The following is a 24581-nucleotide window of genomic DNA, read 5'->3' as shown; positions in this document are numbered from 1 at the left end:
ATCCACAGTAAACTAAACCCACTGCTAACTAAGCCTGTATTCAATGTTGTATAGTCGTGTTTTCTATGTGAACATTCCCCGATGAATAGTAAAGTTGAACTCCATGTTCTCAAACTTGTTGTCTAGGAAGAACTTATATCATGGATAACACTGAATGAGTTCAATGTGCTATTAGCGGGTTATGTACTAGGATCATTTGCTAATGAAAACTAACCATGAACTGAAAAGATTAGCAGGTGGTTGAGTACCAACAAGGTTTGCCCATGAAAGGTAATGGTGAATTTGGTGTTCTGTAATTCTAACCTTGAATTAAATGTTCTGTACTTGTGCTGTTTGAAATGAAGGTTTTTCACTGAAAATCAACAGTGAATTGAATGTTCTGTAATTTCATTAAGAAGAACATTTGCAATGGTAAACTAAGAGTGATTTCAAAGTTCCATCAGAGGTTATATGCTGGGAACATTTCCTGTTGAAAACCAACAGTGATTCAAAGGGCTAGAACTGTGTGACTAGTGAGAATGTTTCCCATTGAAAACTGTGTACAATAAACAATTCTCTTTGAAAAGTAAGAGTGAATTCAATGTTCTATGATCCTATTGTTTAGGAATCTCATTTCCCGTAAGTGTAATTGACAGTTTAATTACCCAGTTGTCTTGTAGGATCAGCTACTATTGAAAAATAGCCTTGAATTCCAAGAGTAGGACAGCTTGGATTCTTACTTTTCTCCTTGAAAACTCATCATGAATGTCATGTTTTTCTCTAATTTTCTCCACAGTGAACTAATCCCACTGCTAACTAAGCCTGTATTCAATGTTGTATAGTGCTGTTCTCTAAGTGAACATTTCCCAATGAATAGAAAAGTTGAACTCCATGTTCTGTAAACCTGTTGTCTAGGAAGAACATAACCCATGGAAAACTAAGAATGAGTTCAATGTGCTATTAGCGGGTTATGTACTAGGATCATTTGCTAAAGAAAACTAACCATGAACTGAAAGGATTAGAAGGTGCTTTAGTACCAATAAAGTTGGCCTGGAAAACTAACAGTGAAGTTCAAGTTCTGTAATTCAAATGTGTATAATGTAAAATTGACTTGTGAAATCTAACCTTGAAGTCAAAGTGCTGTAGTCCCACTGTGTGAAATGAATGGTTCTTACTGAAAACTAAGAGCAAATTCAATGTACTGTAATTACATTACGAAGAACATTTCCCATGGTAAACTAACAGTGATATCAAAGTTCTATCAGAGGTTATATACTAGGAACATTTCCTGTTGAAAACCAACATGAATTCAAAGGGCTAGAACTGTGTGAATACTGAGAATGTTTCCCATTGAAAACTGTGTACAATAAATAATTCTCTTTGAAAAGTAAGTGCAAATTCAACGTTCTATGATCCTATGAAGTAGCAAGCTCATTTCCCATCTTAAAGTAAGGATAATTGACAGTTTCATTCACCGGTTATCTGGTAGGATCAGTTGCTCTTGAACAATAGCATTGAATCCTAAGAGTAGTACAGCTTGGATTCTTACGTTTCTCCTTGAAAACTCATCATAAATGTCATGTTTTTCTGTAATTTTCTCCACAGTAAACTAATCGCACTGCTAACTAAGCCTTTATTGAATGTTGCATAGTCCTGTTTTCTAAGTGAACCTTTCCCAATGAATACTTAATTTCGATTCAATGTTCTGTAACCTGTTGTCTAGGAACAACTTATTCCCTGGAAAACTAAGAGTGAATTCAATGTGTTATTAGCCGGTTATATACTAGGATCATTTACTAATGAAAACTAACCATGAACTGAAAAGATTAGAAGCTGCTTCAATACCTACATAGGTTGTGCAAGAAAACAAACAGAGAAGTTTGAATGTTTCCCATTGAAAACTGTGTACAACAAACAATCCTTCTTGAAAAGTAGGAGTGAATTCAACGTTCTATGATCCTATTGTGTAGAAAGCTCATTCCCCATCTTAAAGTAAGGGTAATTGACAGTTTCATTCACTGGTTATCTGGTAGGATCAGTCACTATTGAAAAATAGCATTGACTTCCAAGAGTAAGACAGCTTGGATTCTTACATTTCTCATTGAAAATGCATAATGAATGTCATGTTTTTCTGTAATTTTCTCCACAGTAAAATAATCCCACTGCTAACTAAGCCTGTATTCAATAAAGGTTTCTCACTGAAAATCAACAGTGAATTAAATGTTCTGTTATTTCATTACGAAGAACATTTGCAATGGTAAACTAAGAGTGATTTCAAAGTTCCATCAAAGGTTATATGCTGGTAATATTTCCTGTTGAAAACAAACAGTGATTCAAAGGGCTAGGACTGTGAATACTGAGAAGGCTTGCCGTTGAAATCTATGTACAATAAACAATTCTCTTTGAAAACTAAGAGTGAGTTCAATGTGTTATTAGTGGGTTAAGTAGTAGGATCATTTGCTAATGTATACTAACTGGGAACAGAACAGATTAGAAGCTGCTATAATACCAAAAATAGGTTGTGCAATGAAAACTAACAGTGAAGTTTGACTTGTCTAATTCAATTGCATATCATGTTCAATTGCCTTTTGAAATCTAATCCTGAAGTCAATGTTTTGTAGTCCCGTTGTGTTCAATGAAGTTTTCTTACTGAAAACTAACAGCAAATTCGATGTTCTGTAATTATATTACGAAGAACATTTCCAATGGTAATCTAAGAGTGATTTCAAAGGTCTATCAGAGGTTATACACTAGGAACATTTCTTGTTGAATAACAACATGAATTCAAAGGGCTAGAACTGTGTGAATACTGAGAAGGTTTCCTGTTGAAAACTGTGTACAATAAACAATTCTCTTTGAAAAGTAAGAACGAATTCAATGTTCTATGATCCTATTATGTATTAAACCCATTTCCCGTCTTAAAATAAAAGTAATTGTCAGTTTCATTAACCGGATATCTGGTAGGATCAGTTGCTATTGAAAAGTAGCAGTGAATTCCAAAAGTAGGACAGCTTGCATTCTTACATTTCTCATTGAAAACTTATCATGAATGTCATGTTTTTCTGTAATTTTCTCTACAGTAAACTAATCCCCACTGCTAACTAAGTCTTTATTCAATGTTGTATAGTCCTGTTTTCTAATTGAACACTTCCCGATGAATAGTATAGTTGAATTCCATGTTGTGAAAACTTGTTGTCTAGGAAGGACTTATCCCATGGAATACTAAGAGTGAGTTCAATGTGTTATTAGCGGGTATGTACTAGGATGATATTCTAATGAAAACTAACAATGAACTGAGAAGATTAGATGGTGCTTGAGTACCAAGAAAGTTTGCCCTTAAAACTAACGGTGAAGTTGGAGTTCTGTAATTTGCACCGTGAAGTCAAAGTACTGAGGTTCCGACGTTTGAAATGAAGGTTTCTCAGGGAAAATTAACAGTGAATTGAATGTTCTGTAATTTCATTACAAAGAACATTTGCAATTGTAAACTAAGAGTGATTTCAATGGTCCATCAGAGGTTATATGCTGGGGACATTGCCTTTTGAAAACCAACAGTGCTTCAAAGGCTAGAACTGTGTGACTAGTGAGAATGATTCCTGTTGAAAACTGTGTACAATAAGCAATTCTCTTTGAAGAGTAAGAGTGAATTCAATGATCTATGATCCTATGGAGTAGGAAGCTATTTCCCGTAATAAACTAAGGGTAGTTTACAGTTACATTAACCAGTTATCTGGTAGGAACAGTTGCTATTGAAAAGTAGCAGTGAATTCCAAAAGTAGGACAGCTTGCATTCTTACATTTCTCATTGAAAACTTATCATGAATGTCATGTTTTTCTGTAATTTTCTCTACAGTAAACTAATCCCCACTGCTAACTAAGTCTTTATTCAATGTTGTATAGTCCTGTTTTCTAATTGAACATTTCCAGATGAATAGTAAAGTTGAACTCCATGTTCTGTAATCCTGTTGTCTAGGAAGAACTTATCCCCTGGAAAACTAAGAGTGAATTCAATGTGCTATTAGCCGCTTATGTACTAGGATTATTTGCTAATGAAAACCAACCATGAACTGAAAAGATTAGAAGCTGCTTAAATACCAACATAGGTTTTGGTAGAAAACTAACAGTGAACTTCGAGTTCTGTAATTCAATCGCGTATAATGTTCAATTGCCCTTTGAAATCTATCCCTGAGTTTAAAGATCTGTAGTCCCACTAAATTGAATTGAACGTTTCTCACTGAAGCATAACAGCGAATTCAATGTTCTGTAATTTCATTATGAAGAACATTTCCAATGGTAAACTAAGAGTGTTTTCAAAGTTCTATTAGAGGTTATATACTAGGAACATTTCCTATTGAAAACCAACATGAATTCAAAGAGCTAGAACTGTGGGAATACTGAGAATGCTTCCCGTTGAAAACTGTGTACAATAAACAATTCTCTTTGAAAAGAAAGAGCAAAATCAACGTTCTATGATCCTATGGTGTAGTAAGCTCATTTCCTTTCTTAAAGTAAGGGTAATTGACAATTTCATTCACCGGTTATGTGGGAGGATCACTTGCTATTAGGAAACAGTATTAATTTGCAAGTGTACGACAGCTTGGATCTTAGGTTTCTCATTGAAGACTCATCATGAATGTCATGTTTTTCTGGAATTTTCTCCACAGTAAACCAATACCACTGCTAACTAATCTTGTAATCAATGTTGTATAGTCCTGTTTTCTAATTGAACATTTCCAGATGAATAGTAAAGTTGAACTCCATGTTCTGTAATCCTGTTGTCTAGGAAGAACTTATCCCCTGGAAAACTAAGAGTGAATTCAATGTGCTATTAGCCATGTATGTACTAGGATTATTTGCTAATGAAAACCAACCATGAACTGAAAAGATTAGACGCTGCTTAAATACCAACGTAGGTTGTGGAAGAAAAATAACAGTGAACTTCGAGTTCTGTAATTCAATCGCGTATAATGTTCAATTGCCCTTTGAAATCTATCCCTGATTTTAAAGATCTGTAGTCCCGCTAAATTGAATTAAACGTTTCTCACTGAAGCATAACAGCGAATTCAATGTTCTGTAATTTCATTACGAAGAACATTTCCAATGGTAAACTGAGATTGATTTCAAAGTTCTATCAGAGGTTATATACTAGGAACATTTCCTGTTGAAAACCAATTTGAATTCAAAGAACGAGAACTGTGTGAATACTGAGAATGTTTTCCATTGAAAACTGTGTACAATAAACAATTCTCTTTGAAAAGTAAGAGCGAAATCAACGTTCTATGATCCTATGGTGTAGGAAGCTCATTTCCCGTCTTAAATAACTGTAATTGACAGTTTTATTCAACGCTTATATGGTAGGAACGGTTGCTATTAAAAAATAACCGTGAAATCCAAGAAGAGGACAGCTTGGATTCGTACTTATCTCATTGACAAGTCATCATGAATGTCATGTTTTTCTGTATTTTCTCCACAGTTAACTAATCCCACTGCTAACTAAGCCTGTATTCAATGTTGCATAGTCCTGTTTTCTAAGTGAATATTTCCCGATGAATAGTAAAGTTCTATTCAATGTTCTGCAAACCTGTTGCCTAGGACAAACTTATCCCATGGAAAAGTAAGAGTGAGTTTAATGTGCTATTAGTGGGTTATGTACTAGTACTGTTTCGTAATGAAAACTAACCATGAACTGAAAAGATTAGAAGGTGCTTGAGTACCAACAAGGTTTGTCCGGCAAAACTAACGGTGAAGTTCGACTTCTGTAATTCTAACCATGAATTCAAAGTTCTGTAGTCCCGCTGTTTGGAAAGAACTTTTCAGACTGAAGACTAACACCTAATTCAATATTCTGTAATTTCATTACGAAGAACATTTCCAATGGTGAACTAAGAGTGATTTCAATGTTCTATCAGAGGATATATACTAGGATCATATCCTGTTGAAAACCAACATAAATTCAAAGGGCTAGAACTGTGTGAATACTGAGAATGTTTCCTGTTGAAAACTGTGTACGATAAAAAAATTATCTTTGAAAAGTAAGAGTGAGTTCAACGTTCTAAAATCCTATTGTGTAGGAAGCTCATTTCCCGTTTTAAAGTAAAAGGTAATTGACTCTAACATTCATGAGTTATCTGGTAAGAACAGTTGCTATTGAAAAGTCCCAGGCAATTCAAAGAGTATGACATCTTAGATTCTTACGTTTCTCATTAAAAACTCATCATGAATTTCATCTTTTTCTCTAATTTTCTCCACAGTAAACTAATCTCACTGCTAACTAAACCTGTATACAAGGTTGTATAGTCCTGTTTTCTATGTGAACATTTCCCAATGAATAGTAAAGTTGAACTCCATGTTCTGTAAACATGTTGTCTAGGAAGAACATATCCCATGGAAAACTAAGAGTGAGTTCAAGGTGCTATTAGCTGGTTAAGTAATAGGAGCATTTGCTAATGAAATCTAACCATGAACTGAAAAGATTAGAAGGTGCTTGAGTACCAACAAAGTTTGCCAGTGAAAACTAACGGTGATGTTCGAATTCTGTAATTCTAACTGTTAATTCAACATTCTGTAGTTCTGCTGTTTGAAATGAAGTTTTCTCACTGGAAATCAACAGTGAATTGGATGTTCTGTAATTTAATTACCAAGAACATTTACAATGGTAAACTAAGAGTGATTTCAAAGTTCCATCAGAGGTTATATGCTGGCAACATTTCCTGTTGAAAACCAACAGTGAGTCAAAGGGCTAGAACTGTATGACTAGTAAGAATGTTTCCCATTGAAAACCTGTACAATAAACAATACTCTTTGAAAAGTAAGAGCGAATTCAACAATCTATGATCCTATGGAGTAGCAAGCTCATTTCCCCTCATAAACTAAGCTCAATTGACAGTTACATTAACCAGTTATGTGGTAGGAACACTTGCTATTGAAAAAAAGCATCGAATTCCAAGAGTAGGATAGCTTGGATTCTTACATTTCTCATTGAGAACTCATTATGAATGTCATGTTTTTCTGTAATTTTCTCCACAGCAAACTAATCCCACTGGTAACTAAGCCTGTATTCAATGTTGTATAGTCCTGTTTTCTACGTGAACATTTCTCGATGAATAGTAAAGTTTAATTCAATGTTCCGTAAACCTGTTGTCTAGTAAAACTTATCCCCTGAAAAACTAAGAGTGAATTCAATGTGCTATTAGCTGGATATGTACTAGGATCATTTGCTCATGAAAACTAACCTTGAACTGAAAAGATTTGAAGCTGCTTCAATACCAGCATAGGTTGTGCAAGAAAACTAACAGAGAAGTTCAAGTTCTGTAATTCAATTGTGTATAATTGTCCCGACCTCCTCGACCAGCAATAATGACGTGACCTGAGAGTTCTTCTTTAAGCAGTTTATTCAGGAACCTTGAACAATCTTCTGACCCCAGGGAGAGCCGACCCACCAGCTAAGTAGGCCTGCCCTCTCCAACCCCTGTGAGCCACGTGGCCCATGCAGATAAGTCCACAATTAAGGAAGCAGAATTAGTTAAGCAGCCTCAGCCAAATAAGAACTTGTTTATCCCATTGAGCGCTCGCTATCGGCCTAGAAGAAGACGGAAGCCAATGCCATCTTCAGGGCATGGCACATCGCATCTCTCCACAGTTCCCCCTTTTTGTTTTAAATGAAACAGGTGAGAGTAGAGGTCTGAGCACTGTAGTTAAATTCAAGTACCAATTTTGCCAGAGGCGGGAGTAAGGATGGATATTATGGGGAAAGGATGGTACTAACCCACTTTCACTCAGACATGCTCTACTCTAGGCTGCTAACTGCAGGCAGCATCCCTAGAGTGTAGTGATTTGCCTCGCAACCTGAACATGCTGAGTATTCTAGCTCTTCATGACAGCAAGCCATGCATAAGGGCACTGTCCTGCCTCAATGGCTGTAAATGCCTGAATAATCATAGCTGCATTCCTTTGCTGTGTGACCCTCATCTTGCATAGACATCACAGGCCCACCAAGAAGGCCATCACCAGGAGACCAGCCATCACTCCCAATAGCACCATGACAAAAGGGAGCCCACCTAGGCTGAGGGGGAACATCCATGCCATCTCCATAACTCCGAAGCCATCGATTAGTGAATCCAAGAGGCATTAACTGAAAATTGGCCTGGGCTCCAAGGGGCTTCCATCCAGGCAGCAGACTGATTATAAAGCATCACACATGGGGTTATTTGACTAATATTACTTACCAGCAAAAAGCACAAACTTCCCACTATTGGTACACTAACGTTGCCTTCAACGTGACTAATTTCCCCATCCAAGTGCAAATAGGAGAGACCTAAACTTTTATTGCTAGCAAAAAAGCGAGGGAAAACTTGGGCATTATATTGAACAGGAAGATGCTTTGGAAACACCGACAAGATCCCCCATTGAGGTTCTGCCTGAGTCAGACTCCACCCCTGGCCTATCAGCATCCATAGCGGAAGGATCTTCATGTTGGACTTTTCTGGTCAGTCTCTCGGGAACCCACACTGGATCCTGACAATCCTGCGGAAAATCCCAAACAGACCATCTTGTCCACATCAATACAGGATGAGGGCCATGCCACGTTCACGTGAGCACATCTTTCCATTTATCATAGCCTTTCAGGGATCCACCTTGACATTGATGACGATCTGCCGTGGAAAGTCCATCCACGTCCAAATTTAAAAAATGAAGAGTAAAAAGAGCTAGAGATATTCTTTCCTTGGGGGTGCAGTCTTGGCCTACTCCCCCTTTTTGTTTTTGTAAGCGTTCTTTTAGGGTGCGATGAGCACGTTCCACAATTCCTTGTCCTTGAGGATTATAGGGTAATCCATGATTAAGCTGTACCTCCATCTGTTTGCAGAAGGAGGTAAAAGTCTGAGCCTTGTAGGCTGGTCCATTATCTGTTTTTAGTTGTTGTGGCTTCCCCCATGCTGTCCAGGTTCCCAAGCCATATTCTATGACATTGCGAGCTTTCTCTCCACTCAAGGGGGTAGCATAAATGACACCTGGTCAGGTTTCCACAGAAACATGAACATATCCTAAAGTTCCAAATTCTGAAATATGTGTTACGTCCATCTGCCAGATCTTAAGTGGCATCAACCCTCTAGGATTTACCCTTACACTGGGAGGATGATGGTGAATCACACATTGAGGGCAATCTAGAACTACCTGTCTGGCATCCGCTCGCTTCCAAGTGATGGGAATCCCTTCCTCAGTGGCCACATAACCTGGATGGTACCCTATATCCTGCATAATCTTTTGGGAATTTTCTGAGTATTCATTACTTAACTTAAAACACATGTTTTTTAATAGTCTCTTCCCCAAAGTGCAATAGGAAGTTCTAACACATATGGTTGAATGACCCCAGAATGTCCCTCCTGATCTTCCATTTTAACTGTCTTGCACTGATATCTGGAGTTTTTGCATAACCTAGGCCTTGAAGAGTTTTAGAAGAAGCCTGTATTGGCCAATTGGATGGCCAGTCTCTTTTAGAAGTATTACTTTTCTCTGCCCCGGTATCCAGAAGCCCAAGAATTTCTTTGCCTTCAACCCTTAATTTTAATGTAAGTCTCTGCTCAAGATCCAGGGATAAAAATGTTAAATCATTCCCTGTGGAATCTCCTCTCTCTCATACATTAGCGGTAAATCTTTCATGAAGGCTGGGTAAAATGAGTAACTGGTTTATACGACCTCCGGGGGAAATGGACACAATCCCTCGAGCGGAAGACACCATGATCGTAACTACACCGGTAAAATCTGGATCAATCACGCCTGGATGAACTATCACACCTCGTAGGGCTGATGATGATCTTCCTAGCAACAAACCAACTGTACCCAGTGCTAGGGGTCCTTTAAAATCAGTATCCACCACTTGGACCCCATTGCGAGGAGTTAATATGAGTCTGATGGTGGCATGGAGGTCCAATCCTGCTGAGCCCGCAGTGGCTCTCCGCGGTCCCTTGGATGACGGAGGGTGGGCCATTTCTCCACTTCCTGGTTGTTGTTCTGACTCTCTACTGCCCCGTATATTTGCAGGCAATGGTGGCATGGGCCCTGCTGTCCGTTTTTTGTACGGGGTCCACCATAACCTGGACTAAGAAGTTGCCCATTAATATCCTTCACAAATCGGCTTTCATTAGCCTAGTGGTTCCATTTTTTATATTTCGGACATAGCCCAGGCTGCCTGGGGCGTAGGCTGTTTCCTGTATTTGGTGTATTTTCCCTCTCAGTGGATTGCCTTTAAAGGTTTCCCATCTTGCCAATCTAAAGGAAGCCTTTGAACCTCCTCTCTTGTTTTGAGACAGCTGTACCACAGCCGCTGCAAGACCAGCATTTTTCAGGGGTCCTCCTAGTTCTCTACAAACTTTCATCCAAGCCTCCAGTCCCTTGCTCTTATATGGGGTAATAGCAGCTCTACATTCTTTTGTACATTGCTCATAAACTAACTGTTGTATAAGCGGCATAGCAGCATCAGGATCCCCAAAAGTCCTTCCTGCCACTTCTACCATTCTCACCCCAAAGTCAGAGAATGGCTCCATGGGTCCTTGTAAAATCTTAGTAAGATTACCACTGACTTCTTTGTATCAAGGATTTCCGTGCCTTAATGGCAATCTGGTTGACCTGTCCATAAACCTGTAGAGGATATCCTGTCTGCTGGTTGGCAAACCTTCCATGTCCTAGCAACATATCTCTGTCCCAGATGGGATTTCCATCCCTAGCATTGACAGCAGCCTGCTCTGTAGCAAATTCAATTGTAAAGGCTCTCCAATCTAAATATTGTCCTGGACTCAAGCAGGCTTGGTCTAGTCCACCACAATCTTTTGGGGTCATGCAATGCCTGTTCAATGACTCTACTTGGGCTATGGAGAATGCAGCAGTTATGCCAAATATTCTGACTGACTCACCTAGGGACTTGATGACCTTTAAATCAAGAGGCTCCTCATAGCAGTTACCCTGAGCATCTTGAAAAACTGGACAAGCAAGTTGTAGCTCTGATCTTACAGCTCCCACACTTCCAGGCAAAAGGAACGTCCTGAACCTCCTGAGGGAGCTGGGTTGCCTGACTCATCATACAATGGCGGAGTAGAGGGGACCTTGGTCAGCTGTCCTGCCGTACTAACGGGCCCTGAGTTTTCTTTTTCCTTCTTCTTATCCTTCAAAGAATGTTTTCCCATCCTCTCTACCAAAGCTTGCAGCTCCTCATCTATATCAGAGCAGTCTGTGTCTCTTGTTTTCCTTTCTCCTGACTTCTCTGATCTTTCTTCCTTTAACATTTCTAAAGCCGTTTGTCCTTCCTCCACTGCTCTGCAGTTCCTCTGGTCCTCAAGACAGAGTCTAATCAGCTTCCAGAGTGGCCTAACTTCTGCCTTTAAAGTTCCCTGATCCCAAGCGAAGTACAGATCCCTCCCTAAGTTATCCCAGCATGCGACCGTTAGGTTACCTGACATCGCAAACCAGGGGGCAACAGTATCGCACTCATTCAAAAATCTCTCTAGCGTACTTTTCTTAACTTTCAAATTCTTTGACAAAAGCAGCTCCTGAAGATCCAAAACAATTGGGTGTGAATGAGAAGCGCCCATATTACTTTTACCTTTAAATCTGCTCACTGGCCTGCAGTGACTTTACATTCAGTTCGCTATCACCGCAAACTCTTCTTCGCTCTCACATTATCTACAGAGTAGAGCACAAGTTGTCACTTCCCCGTGATCTTTATTGTCCCACCTTACTTTAGGGAAGTTACCAGTGCTGCCCTGACTGCAAAAAGTTCTGAGCCTGCTTCGAGAGAGAGGATCCCCATACCGGCCACCACATGTTGCGACCACCTCGACCAGCAAGAATGATGCGACATGAGACCTCTTCTTTAAGCAGTTTATTCAGGAACCGTGAACAATCTTCTGACCCTGGGGAGGGACAACCCACAAGATAAGTAGTCCTGTGCTAGCCAACCCTAGTGAGCCACGTGGCCCATGCAGACATATCCACGATTAAGGAAGCAGAATTAGTTAAGCAGCCCAAGCAAAATAAGGACTTGTTTATGCCAGAGAGCGCACGCTATCAGGCTAGCCAAAGGGGGAAGCCAACGCCATCTTTAGGGCACGGCACATCGCAGCTCTCCACATATAATGTTCAATTGCCCTTTGAAATCTATCCCTAAATTCAAAGTTCTGTATTCCTGCTGTTTGAAATGAACGTTTCTAACTGAAGACTAACAGCGATTTTAAGGTTCTCTAATTTCATTAGGAAGAACATTTCCAATGGTAAACAAAGAGTGATTTCAAAGTCCTACATAGGTTATATCCTAGGAATATTTCCTGTTGAAAATCAACATGAATTCAAAGGGCTAGAACTGTGTGAATACTGTGAATGGTAGGTTCAGTTGCTATTGAAAATAGCATTGAATTGCAAGAGTAGGACACCTTGGAATCTTACATTTAATATTGAAAATACATCATAAATGTCATGTTTTTCTGTAATTTTCTCCATAGGAAACTAATCCCACTGCTAACTAAGCCTGTATTCAATGTTGTATAGGCCTATTGTCTAAGTGAACATTTCCCAATGAATAGTAAAATTGAACTCCATGTTCTGTAAACCTGTTGTCTAGGAAGAACATATCCCATGGAAAAGTAAGAGTGAGTTCAATGTGCTATGAGTGGTTTATGTACTAGGATCATTTCTAAAGAAAATTAACCATGAACTGAAAAGATTAGAAGGTCCTTGAGTACCAACAAAGTTTGCCCGGGAAAACTTATGGTGAATTTTCAATTCTATAATTCTAACCATGAATTCAAAATTCTGTAGTTATGCTGTTTGAAATGAATTTTTCACACTTAAAGTCAACAGTGAATTGAATGTTCTGTAATTTCATTAAGAAGAACATTTGCAATGGTAAACTAAGAGTGATTTCAAAGTTCCATCAGAGGTTATATGCTGGGACCTTTTCCTATTGAAAACCAACAGTGATTCAAAGGACTAGAACTGTGTGACTAGTGAGAATGTTTCCCTTTGAAAACTGTGTACAATAAAGAATTCTCTTTGAAAAGTAAGAGCGAATTCAATGATCTATCATCCTATGGAGTAGGAAGCTGATTTCCTGTCATAAACTAAGGGTAATTGACAGTTCCATTCAAAGGTTATCTGTAAGGACACTTGCTATTGAAAAATAACAGTATATTCAAAGAGTACGAACGCTTGGAATCTTACGTTTCTCAATGAAAACTCATCATGAATCTCATGTTTTTCTGTCCTGTTCTCTACAGTAAACAAATTGGCATTCCTAACTAACCCTGTATTCAATGTTGGATAGTCCTGTTTTCTAAGTGAATATTTCCCAATGAATAGCAAACTTCAATCCAATGTTGGCTGTAAGCCTATTGTCTAGGAAGAACTCATCCCCAGGAAAACTAAGACTGAATTCAATGTGCTATTAGCCGGTTATGTACTAGATTCATTGGCTAATGAAAATTAACCGTGAACTGAAAAGATTAGAAACTGCTTCAATGCCAACATAGGTTGTGCAAGAAAACTAACAGTGAAGTTCAAGTTTTGTAATTCAATGCTGTATAAAGTTCAATTGCCCTTTAAATTTTTCCCTGAGTTCAAAGTTCTGTAGTCCTGCTGTTTGTAATGAAAGTTTCTCACTGAAAACTAACAGCGAATTCAATGTTCTGTAATTTCATTAGGAATAACATGTCCAAAGGTAAACTAAGAATGATTTCAAAGTTCTATCAGAGGTTATATACTAGGATCATTTCCTGTTGAAAACCGACATGAATTCAAAGAGCTAGAAATGTGATAATACTGAGAATGTTTCCTGTTGAGAACTGTGTACAATAAAAAATTCTCTTTGAAAAGTAAGAGAGAATTCAATGATCTATGATGCTATGGAGTAGGAAGCTCATTTACCGTCATAAATAAGGGTAATTGAGAGATTCATTCACTGGTTATCGGGTAAGAACACTTGCTATTGAAAAATAACAGTGAATTCAACTAGGTGGACCGCTTGAACTATTACGTTTCTCACTGAAAACTCATCATGAATGACATGGTTTTCTGCAATTTACTCCACAGTAAAATAATCCCACTGCTAACTAAGCCAGTATTCAATGTTGTATAGTACTGTTTTCCAAGTGAACATTTCCTGATGAATATAAAAGTTCAATTCAATTTTGGCTATAAACCTGTTCTCTAGGAAGAACTTATCACCTTGAAAGCTAAGAGTGAATTCAATGTGCTATTAGCCAGTTATGTACTAGGATCATTTACTAATGAACTAACTGTGAACTGAAAAGATTAGAAGCGGCTTCAATACCAACATAGGTTGTGCAAGAAAACTAACAGAGAAGTTCGAGTTCTGTAATACAATTGTGTATAATATTCAATTGCCCTTTGAAATCTATCCCTGAATTCAAAGTTCTGTAGTCCCGCTGTTTGAAATGAACCTCTCTCACTGAAGACTAACAGCCAATTCAATTTTCTGTAATTTCATTACGAAGAACATTTCCAATGGTAAACTAACATTGAGATTTCTATCACAGGTTACATACTAGGAACATTTCCTGTTGAAAACCAACATGAATTCAAAGCGCAAGAACTGTGGGAAAACTGAGAATGCTTCCCCTTGTAAACTGTGTACAATAAACAATTCTCTTTGTAAAGTAAGAGTGAATTCAACGTTCTATGATCCTATTGTGTAGGAAGCTCATTTCCCGTCTCTAAAGTAACGCTTATTAACAGTTTCATTCACTGGTTATCTGGTAGAATCAGTTGCTTTTGAAAAATAGCATTGAATTCCAAGAGGAGGACAGCTTGGATTCTTACATTTCTCATTGAAATCTCATCATGAATGTCATGTTTTTCTGTAATTTTCTACACATTAAACTAATCCCACTGCTAACTAAGCCTGTATTCAATGTTGCATTGTCCTGTTTTCTAAGTGAACATTTCCCGATGAATAGTAAAGTTCAATTCAATGTTCTGTGAACCTGTTGTGTAGGGAGAACGTATTCCCTGGAAAACTAACAGTGAATTCAATGTGCTATTAGGCGGTTATGTACTAGGATCATTTGCTAATGAAAACTAACCATGAACTGAAAAGATTAGAAGGTGCTTGGGTACCAACAAGGTTGGCCGTGAATGTATCGGGGAAGTTCGAGTTCTGTAATCCAAACTGTGAATTCAAAGTTCTGTTGTCCCGCTGTTTGAACGGAACCTTTCTCACTGAAGACAAACAGTGAATTTAATGTTCTGTAATTTCATAATGAAGAACATTTCCAATGGTATACTAAGAGTGATTTCTAAGTTCTATCAGAGTTTATATACTAGGAACATTTCCTGTTGAAAATCAACATAAATTCAAAGGGCTAGAACTGTGTTACTACTGAGAATGTTTCCCATTGAAAACTGTGTACAATAAACATTTCCTTTTGAAAAGTAAGAACGAATTCAATGTTCTATGATCCTATTGTGTAGGAAGCTCATTTCCCATCTTAAAGTAAGGGTAATTGACAGTTTCATTCACCTCTTATCTGGAAGGATCAGTTGCTATTGATAAATAGCATTGAATGGTCACCAGGGAGAGCCTGCAGCACCTTTGCCGCCAGCGCATGGGCTCTGTGGCTCCTGAAGTTGTGCCCGGACATGCTGGATGCCGTGGCTGGGGCGCGGGGCCACTGTCCGCCACCAAGGTCCTCTGCTTCAATCGTGGGAGTAGTCCTGATGGTGCAGTGGGCCCTGGACCCCTAGAGCTCTGGAGGAATTTAAGAAAACTTTTAGTGCATTTCAAGTGCATGGGATAGAAGATGAATTCTTCCTCCCCCACCGTGAATGAAGAACCTGACGCTCTGTCAGTAGTTAACCAGCTACTGGATTTAGCGGCAGATCCACTAAATAGAAGAACCATCATCAAAGATCAGGGATGTCTGCCTGGCCTGATTTTGCTTATGGACCATCCCAACCCCCCTGTTTTGCACTCAGCTTTGCTTTCTCTTCGATACTTGGCAGAATGTCGTGCAAACAGAGACAAGATGAAAGGAGAACTTGGTATGATGCTAAGCTTGCAAAACTTTATACAAAAGACAACAACTCAAGGAGAAACAAAACTTCTGGCCTCTGAAATCTATGATATTCTTCATCCTTCCAACATGGCAGATGGTGATAGTTTTAATGAAATGAATTCACATCGAAGGAAAGCTCAGTTTTCTCTGGGAACTACGAACAATCGTGTCAAAACAGTGGTTTGTACATAGATGGTTTTGATGATACGTCTCGAAGAAATCTATGTGAAGAGGCTTTGTTAAAAATTAAAGGTGTTATTAGCTTTACTTTTCAAATGGCTGTTCAAAGATGTGTGGTGCGAATTCGTTCAGATTTGAAAGCAGAGGCTTTGGCATCAGCTATAGCATCAACTAAGGTTATGAAAGATCAGCAAGTTGTGAAAAGTGAAAGTGGGGAAGAGATGCTGGTCCCATTCCAAGATACTCCTGTGGAAGTAGAAGAGAACACAGAGCTGCCCGATTACCTCCCTGAGGATGAGAGTCCTTCAAAGGAACAGGACAAAGCAGTGTCTCGTGTTGGCTCACACCCAGAGGGTGGAGCAAGCTGGCTGAGCACAGCCGCAAACTTTTATCCAGATCATTTTACTGGTGACTTCAACTTCAGTTTGGGGCTCAAGGACTAGTCAACCAACAAGGGGCCAGTTTTCCATTGTTGTGGTGAATTGTAAAGTGCAATTTGCAATAAGTTATCATGAAAGTTTTGGGATTACATGATTGTGTATGCTGCATTTTACATTTTATTGGACATTTATCTCACTGAGTTGTATAACAGAGGCTACAGGTGGAGTTTGTTTATGAAGGTATTTTGGTATTGTTTTCCTTGCTTATTTGCCTCACAATTTTAAAAACATGGGTCCACTGTTAAAACCACATGTATGTGCAGCTTTTCATTCTATTTTATACGAAGCATGTGATTAGGAAAAGTAATGTTCACCTCATGCCTCAGGATCTTTCTGAAGAGAAGTTTTACATAGCTCAAGTTGTGCATGAATTACTGAATTCTTTGTCAGCTTTTCTTCATGAAAAATACATGAGACATGCTTTTGTACTCATCACCAAAAGTTGAAAACATATCTTGTTTGCCCTCTTTTGTGCCTTTTTAATTTTGCCAACCATGTTTATAGAAAGGACATTACTAATGACATTCTGCAAACTGAAATATATAGTAGTCCCTTAAAATATAATTCTTTAAAAAATTACAATCTTATGTGATATAAATTTAATAAGGTTAACACGAAATCAGTTAAGAAAGAAATGTGTAGTAGCAGAGTACTTTTGGAAATATTTGAATGTGACCAAATGTGGCTCTAGTTGACTACTGTTCACTTTGGTTTTGATCAGCTCTTAAGAGTTAGATCCACCGTGATACTGTGAGCAATGTAAATGGTCTGTAAGCCTTACTGTGTGATTACACACTGTGTCCTGCTAGAAAAGGGTAATTGTACGAAAGAACTGACAAACTTGAAGAAAGAAAACAGAAATTTCAATGCCTATAATGCCACAGTGCCACTTTGGTAGCATCTAACCTAACAAGAATTGCCTGGCTGAAGCCTATACAATAGGGGTTTCTTTTTACTCTATTTTTTGAGGTTATTTTAAAAATGCTGCAGTCATATTCAATTTTATTTTTCAGATCCAAAATATTGCTCATAAAGAAAGAAACCCAGCATTGGTCACTTACTTTGTTTCTCATATCTAGCCAGATAAAACGGATTTCATTGACAGTAAGTTACACAAATAAATATATACATATAAGTGTTTTGTAGATAAAAACAAATTACATGTATGTAATGCTTTTTAGAAATTCTGAAATATTTGGCAACTAAGATTTTCTTTTTGGAAATCCAGCTAAATCTGTTTTAATGTTAACATGATTAAAAACTAATAGAGAGAAACTTAAGTTCATTATTGTCACCATGTAGAGCTGCTATTTTACTACTTGGAGAATGTGAAGTGAAAATTAGACCTTGGAGGATTTCCTTTCATTTTTGAGAATGTGAAGTGAAAATTAGACCTTGGAGGATTTCCTTTCATTTTTATTGCTTCTCTTTTAGAGAAATATTAAAGCATCCACTGTTACTGGAGAAAAATAATTGTAATGTACCATCACTAATAAGAGTTTTGAGCTCTGTTCATTAACATTCTGATTCTGTGGAGGGAAAAATACTGAGGATATTGAGAACAATTATTTTTTTTTTTTCCTGCGTCTGGTCTCTGGTTCAAGTGATAACGCACAAACAGGAGATACAAATTTTCAGGGCACATGCTGCTTTAAATGCATACAACTACTTGTTGCCAGAACCAGATGTGATGGAAAATAAAAACAAAAACACCTCTTTTCTATAGCCATTAAAGCAAAGTGTACTTTTTGTTTTAACAAGCTTTAGTTCTACTTTGCAATATCACACATCTGCTTATTTAAAAACTAACCCTTTGGTATTATGGTTCAGTACAAGTAGGTGTTTCAGCTTGATGTTTGTGTGTTCTAAGTGGTCTTTTATTCCAGGTCTTATACAGCAGTCAAGGCAACTATAATGGCATTTTTTGAAATATATTGTAAAATAATAAAAGGTAATAATTAAAAAAAAATAGCACTGAATTCCAAGAGTAGGACAGCTTTGATTCTTACGTTTCTCATTGAAAACTCATCATGAATGACATGTTTTTCTGTAATTTTCTCCACAGGAAATGAATCCCACCTAACTAACCCTGATTCAATGTTGGATAGTCCTGTTTTCTAAGTGAACCTTTCCCGATGAATAGTAAAGTTCAATTCAATGTTCTATGAACCTGTTTTCTAGGAAGAACATATCCCCTGGAAAACTAAGAGTGATCAAAGTACTATTAGCTAGTTATGTACGAGGATCATTAACTAATGAAAACTAACCATGAACTGAAAAGATTACAAGGTGCTTGAGTACCAACAAGGTTTGCCCGCGAAAACTAATGGTGAAGTTCGAGTTCTGTAATTCTAATGTGAATTCAATGTTCTGTAGTTCCACTGTTTGAAATGAAGGGTTCTCACTGAAAATCAACAGTGAATTGAATGTTCTGTAATTTCATTATGAAGAACATTTAAAATGGTAAACTAAGAGTGATTGCAAAGTTCCATCAGAGGTTATATGCTGGGAACATTTCCTGTTGAAAACCAATAGTGATTCAAAGGGATAGAACTGTGTGACAAGGGAAAATGTTTCCCTTTGAAAACTGTGTACAATAAACAATTCTCTTTGAAAAGTAAGAGCGAATTCAATGACATTATGATCCTATGGAGTAGGAAGCTCATTTCCCGTTCAAAAACTAAGGATAATTGACAGTTACATTCACCGGTTATCTGGTAGGAACGCTTGCATTTGAAAAATAACAGTGAATTCAAAGCGTAACACTGCTTGGAATCTTACGTTTCTCACTCAAAACTCATCGTGAATGTCATGTTTTTCTGTCCTGTTCTACACAGTAAACAAATCCGCATTCCTAACGAAGCCTATATTCAATGTTGCATAGTCCTGGTTCCTAAGGGAACATTTCCCGAGGAATAGCAAAGTTCAATTCTATGTTCTGTGAACCTGTTGTAGAGGAAGAACGTATCCCCTGGAAAACTAAGAGTGAATTAAATGTGCTCTTAGCCGGTTATTTACTAGGTTCATTGGCAAATGAAAACCTACCACCAAGTGAAAACATTAGAAGCTGCTTCAATACCAACATAGGTTGTTCAAGAAAATTAACAGAGAAGTTCGAGGTCTGTAATTCAATTATGTATAATGTTCAATTGCCCTTTGAATTCTATCCCAGACTTCAAAGTTCTGCAGTCCCGTTGTTTGAAATGAACGTTTCTCATTGAAGATTAACAGCGAATTCAATGTTCTGTTATTTCATTACAAAGAACATTTCCAATGGTAAACTATGACTGATTTCAAAGTTCTATCAGAGGTTATATACTAGGAACATTTACTGTTGAAAACCAAAATGAAATGAAAGGGCTAGAACTGTTTCCCAGTGAAAACTGTGTACATTAACAATTTTCTTTGAAAAGTAAGGGGGATTCAACCTTATATGGTCCTATTGTGTAGGAATCTCATTTCCCGTCTTAAAGTAAGGGTAATTGACAGTTTCATTCACTGGTAATCTGGTAGGATCAGTTGCTATTGAAAAATAGCATTGAATTCCAAGAGTAGGAAAGCTTGGATTCTTACATTTCTCATTGAAAACCCATCATGAATGTCATGTTTTTCTGTATTTTCTCCACAGCAAACTAATCCCACTGCTAACTAAGCCTGTATTCAATGTTGTATAGTCCTGTTTTCTAAGTGAACATTTCCCGATGAATAGTAAAGTTGAACTCCATGTTCTGTAAACCTGTAGTCTAGGAAGAACATATCCCATGGAAAACTAAGAGTGAGTTCAAAGTGCTATTAGCGGGTTATTTTACTAGGATCATTTGCTAAAGAAAACTAACCATGAACTGGAAAGATCAGAAGGTGCTTGAGTACCAACAAAGTTTGCCTGCGAAAACTAACGGTGAGGTTCGAGTTCTGAAATTCTAACCATGAATTCAAAGTTCTGTAGTTCCGCTGTTTGAAATGAAGGTTTCTCACTGAAAATCAACAGTGAATTGAATGTTCTGTAATTTCATTAAGAAGAACATTTGCAATGATAAACTAAGAGTGATTTCAAAGTTCCTTCACAGTTTTTATGCTGGGAACATTTCCTGTTGAAAACCAACAGTGATTCAACGTGCTAGAACTGTGTGAACTAGTGAGAATGTATCCCATTGAAAACTGTGTACAATAAACTATTCTCTTTGAACAGTAAAAGCGAATTCAACGATCTATGATCCTATGGAGTAAGAAGCTCATTTCCCGTCATAAACTAAGGGTAATTGACAGTTACGTTAACCGGTTATCTGGTAGGAACAGTTGGTATTGAAAAATAACAGGGAATTCAAAGAGTAGGACAGCTTGGATTCTTAGGATTCTCATTGAAAACTCATCCCGAATGTCATGTTTTTCTGTCCTGTTCTCTACAGTAAACAAATCCACATTCCTATCTGAGCCTGTATTGAAAGTTGCATAGTCCTGTTTTCTAAATGAACATTTACCGATGAATATTAAATTTCAAATCAATGGTCCATAAACCTGTTGGCTGGGAAAAACTTATCCCATGGAAAGCTAAGAGTGAATTTAATGTGATAATAGTGGGTTATATACTAGGATCATTTGCTAATGAAAACTAACCGTGAACTGAAAAGATTAGAGACAGCTTCAATTCCAACATAGGTTGTGCAAGAAAACTAACAGAGAAGTACGAGTTCTGTAATTCACTGTGTATATTGTTCAATTGCCCTTTGAAATCTATCCCTGAATACAAAGTTCTGTAGTCCCGCTGTTTGAAATGAATGTTTCTCACTGAAGACTAACAGTGAATTCCATGTTCTGTAATTCATTACAAAGAACATTTCCAATGGTAAACTAAGAGTGATTTCAAAGTTCTACTAGAGTTTATATACTAGGAACATTTCCTGTTGACAACCAACATGAATTTAAGGGCTAGAACTGTGTTAATACTGAGAATGTTTCCCATTGAAAACTGTGTACAATAAACAATTATCTTTGAAGTAAGAGCGAATTCAACGATTTATTATCCTATGCAATAGGAAGCTCATTTCCTGTCTTAAACTAAGGGTAATTGACACTTATATTAACCGGTTTTCTGGTAGGAATAATTTCTATTGAAAAATACAGTGAATTCAAAGAGTAGGACAGCTTGCATTCTTATATTTCTCATTGAAAACTCATCATGAATGTCATGTTTTCCTGTCCTCTTCTCTTCAGTAAACAAATCTGCATTTCTAACTAAGCCTGTATTCAATGTAGCATAGTTCTGTTTTCTAAGTGAAGATTTCCCGATGAATAGTATAGTTCAACTCAATGTTTTGTAAACCTGTTGCCTAGGAAGAACATATCCCCGGGAAAACTAAGAGTGAATTCAATGTGCTAATAGCCAGTTATGTACTAGTATAATTTGCTAATGAAAACTAACCATGAACTGAAAAGATTAGAAGGTGATTGAGTACCAACAAGTTTGCCTGCAAAAACTAACAGTGAAGTTTGATTTCTGTAATGCTAAGCATGAATTGAATGTACTGTAGTTCTCCAGTTTGAAACGAAATTTTCTCACTGAAAATCAACAGTGAATTGAATGTTCTGTAATTTCATTAAGAAGAAAATTTGCAATGGTAAACTAAGAGTGATTAAAAAGTTCCATCAGAGGTTATATGCTAGGAACATTTCCTGTTGAAAACCAACAGTCATTCAAACGCTAGAACTGTGTGACTAGTGAGAATGGTTCCCATTGAAAACTATGTACAATAAACAATGATCATTAAAAAGTAAGAGTGAATCAATGATCTATGATCCTATCAAATAGGAAGCTCATTTTCCGTCATATACTAAGGGTAATTGACAGTTACATTCATAATTTCCCAATGAATAGTAAATTTCAATTCTGTGTTCTCTAAACCTGTTGCCTAGGAAGAACATATCCCTGGGAAAACTAAGAGTGAATTCAATGTGCTATATAGCCGGTTATGTACTAAGATCCTTTACCAACGAAAACAAACCGTGAACTAAAAAGATTAGAAAGTGCTTCAATACCAACATAGGTTGTGCAGGAAAACTAATAGACTAGTTCGATTTCTGTAATTCAATTGTGTATAATATTCAATTGCCCTTTGAAATCTAACACTAAATTCAAAGTTGTGTAGTCCTGCCCTTTGAAATGAACCTTAACAATCTGCTGGCCACACTAAATGAAAACATAAAAAAATGCAAGGATGATTTCCAAGAATCATCAAGAAAATCAGAAAATGAGACAAAAAGGGAGCTGGACAAAGTGATGGAAGTGATACATACGAAACTAGTAGAAAATGCAAGCTTAATTGAACAAGTCCAAAACTCACTAGAGGCCCTCAGGAATAGAGTCAGCGAAGTGGAAGATAGAAACTCTGATCTGGAAGAGAGGATGGAAGAAACAGTTCGAGAGTCCAAAATATTCAGTAAATTCAAAACTTCCTGTGAACAGAACATGAGAGAATTGTGGGATACACTTAAACGTCCTAATATCAGAATCATTGGGACACCAGAAGGAGAAGAATTTCAGACGAAAGGCATGGAGAACTTATTTAACAAAATAATTGAAGAAAACTTCCCTCGTCTCTTAAAAGAAAGGCCAATCAAGACATAAGAAGCAAACAAAACTCCTAACAGACTAGACCCAATGAGAAACTAACCAAGGCATATTATCATTAAGACTCTAAACATTGACACCAAAGAGAAATTCCTAAAAGCAGCTAGGGAAAAACAGCACATCACTTTCAAAGGAAACGCCATCAGAATTACTTCAGACTTCTCAATGGCAACCCTGAAAACTAGAAGGGCCTGGAATGAAACTCTCCAAACTCTAAGAAACTATGGGTTCCAACCCAAAATACTCTACCCATCAAAAGTCTCCCTTATAATAGATGGTGAAAGGAAAACTTTCCATGACAAATCTCAGCTTTACAATTATATGAACACAAAACCAGAACTACAGAAAGTATTCCATGAAATACTCCATAGAGAAGAACCAAATAACCAAACACAAATGCCTACAAGAAGCAGATCACAGCAACCAAACCCAGAGTAGATAGAGAAAATGCTGCACTCCATGGAAAGGCCAATACACCTGTACCACCACTTGTTCACAATTTGATCAAATCAAATCTCACAGTCATAACCCTAAATATTAATGGCCTTAATTCACCCATCAAGAGACACAAGCTCACAGGGTGGATCAAAAAATTAGACCCCTCAATCTGCTGCCTTCAAGAAACCCACCTTACCACTAAAGACAGAATCCTCCTCAGGATGAAAGGGAGGAAAACAATATTTCAAGCAAATGGAAATAAGAAAAAAGCAGGTGTAGCTATATTAATATCAGATAAAATTGACTTCAAACCAAAAACAATCAAAAAAGACAAAGAAGGATATTACAATCATAAATCTGTATGCACCAAACACAGGTGCTCCACAGTTCATAAAAGAAAACCTACTTGACAATAAAACAGAAATAACCACCAACACCATCATAGCTGGGGACTTTAACACACCATTATCAGTAGTAGACAGATCATCCAAACAGAAGCTCAACAGGGAAGTAAGAGAGGTCAACAAAACCATACAGCATTTAGACCTAACAGATATCTACAGAACTTTCCACCCCAAATCCACAGACTACGCATTCTTCTCAGCAGCAAATGGAATATTCTCTAAAATAGACCATATACTGGGTCACAAAGACTGCCTCCACATATTTAGGAAAATCGACATAATTCCCTGCATGATATCAGATCATAATGCTATATTCCTAGAAATCAACAACAATAAAACCAACAAAAACTCCAATGGCAACTGGAAACTGAATAGCACACTCATATACAATAAATGGATAGTGGATGAAATAAAAAAGGAAATTGCAAAATTCCTGGAATTGAATGACAATGAGAAC

The 24581-nt window shown here is 37.5% G+C and overlaps 1 pseudogene; it reads left to right on the top strand.

Annotated features, from left to right (window-relative positions):
• The first annotated feature begins 15782 nt into the window (after positions 1-15782).
• Positions 15783-16651, top strand: LOC101607047 (annotated as a pseudogene).
• Positions 16652-24581: the final 7930 nt, after the last annotated feature.

This window comes from Jaculus jaculus, chromosome 2, assembly GCF_020740685.1.
Source record: "Jaculus jaculus isolate mJacJac1 chromosome 2, mJacJac1.mat.Y.cur, whole genome shotgun sequence".
Taxonomy (NCBI): Eukaryota; Metazoa; Chordata; class Mammalia; order Rodentia; family Dipodidae; genus Jaculus; species Jaculus jaculus.
Note: the sequence above shows the minus strand (reverse complement) of the source record. Positions and strands in the feature narration are given on the sequence as shown.